This window comes from Bidens hawaiensis, unplaced genomic scaffold, assembly GCF_021521415.1.
Source record: "Bidens hawaiensis isolate Kalapana, Puna unplaced genomic scaffold, B.hawaiensis_p1.1 tig00001597_1, whole genome shotgun sequence".
In the NCBI taxonomy this organism is placed as follows: domain Eukaryota; kingdom Viridiplantae; phylum Streptophyta; class Magnoliopsida; order Asterales; family Asteraceae; genus Bidens; species Bidens hawaiensis.
Window position 1 is genome coordinate 3,914,076 of NW_027491092.1, and position 1,773 is coordinate 3,915,848.

At 35.6% G+C, this 1,773-nt stretch overlaps 1 pseudogene; it reads left to right on the forward strand.

The window, feature by feature from the left end:
• Positions 1–248: 248 nt before the first annotated feature.
• LOC143590051 (transcription factor TCP17-like) lies at positions 249–1,565 on the forward strand (annotated as a pseudogene).
• The last annotated feature ends 208 nt before the right edge of the window (positions 1,566–1,773 follow it).

Below are 1,773 nucleotides of genomic sequence, written 5' to 3' on the forward strand. Positions count from 1 at the left end.
TATAGATGATGTTGATGAAAGGTACGGCACGTGGAAGACTACGAGTCATTACTTTATTCTTTACTGAAAACTTTCTTTCCAATTTGGCCATGATTGGTTGCGTTCCAACATTTTCAAGATCTCTTTACTCATTTTTTTCATGATACACCACTAAAATATGGTCTCTACAGCTAGGTTTTCTCTTTTACGCAAGTGCTAGTGATGTTTTAGATTTTTTTTCGCTCTAGATTTGGCTAATTTGCTTAAAAAAAAAAAACTTGTTATTGACTAGAACAACAATCTAGTGAAGTACTAATTCAGAAAAGTAGCCGATTTGTTGTTAACCGTACCTGAAACTTGTATCCAGGTAAGTTTCTTTTTGTGTATACTTGATTCAAGTACTTTTCTTGTGGCAATTTATGCATATTCAGTTTCAATTTATTATTCCATGTGTATTTGTGCAAGAACAATCAATAAGTTAAAAGCCATCGAGTACCCATGGTACTTGATATGCTGAGCACTTGATATTTTATCCTATTTAAGTTCCAAATAAGTTTCAAAATTTATGAACCTGCTCTACTTTCACAGATTTCCTTGCACCAGAAAGATCTGAAGCAAATCTAGAAGTAGCTTTTGCCTCAAGTTAATTATGAGCCAAGATGGTGCTAATGATGGAACGAAGATCGTTATTAAACCCAACCTGACAACATCATCTTGGTCTAGATTGAAAGATCCAAGAGTTGTTCGAGTTTCAAGAGCTTTTGGTGGGAAAGATCGACATAGTAAAGTTTGTACAGTTCGAGGGTTAAGAGACCGGAGGGTGAGGCTTTCGGTTCCAACCGCTATCCAATTATACTATCTTCAAGACCGGTTAGGACTAAGCCAACCTAGTAAAGTTGTGGATTGGTTACTAGATGCAGCCAAAAATGAAATTGATGAGCTTCCTCCTCTTCAAATCCCACCAGGGAGCTTTGGACAAAATTTCCAAACATTACTAAATGGTTCTCCAGAAAGAGCAGAAGGTGCTAAAACGAGTGCTAGTGGTCTTAACTGGGAGGATTATTGGAACCCAGATAGATCTAAAGTGGTTGCAAGACAAACTAGTGGAAACTACGAAGAACATGATCATGAGGACGCAAGAAACAAACAAGAACATCATGGTACATTTGTTCAATCTAATAATTTCTTAAACAACGTTGTCTCCAACGGTTCTTTACTCAAATGGGATCCTTCTAATCTGTCATTATCCTAGTTTGGGAGTTACGGATCAGTGGCTCCTAATCAACACGACGGTGGTGTTCATAACTTCAATATCAACATGGTGGTACCTTCAATCATGTATCCTCCGCCACCAACAGAAACACAATCGTATTTCCCTCCGCATAATCATAACTCTGGTCAGTTTGATCCAAAACAACTAAATTTCCAAATGTTGAGTTCTTCTTCAAGTTCTAATTTCGTACCTCCTCTATATACAATAAACCAAGGGATGCGACCATTTCATTTGAGCATGAACCCTAAGTTTTTTTCTTCACAAGATAATGGTGGACATGAACCAAACAAATTACAGTAAAACTGGGTAAAGTATAAGAAGAATGATGTTCTTGAATGTTTATTGTCTCGATAACGATAACAATAAAGTAAACCTTGAGTTTAATTGTTAGCAATTTGGGATTTTAGGTGCTGTTTTTGATTCATCATGTTAATTGTTTAAATATAGTTTTTCTTATGTATAGTTACATATATAATTTAAATATTGATATATAGAATAAGTTTGAACCAGTTCATCCCATT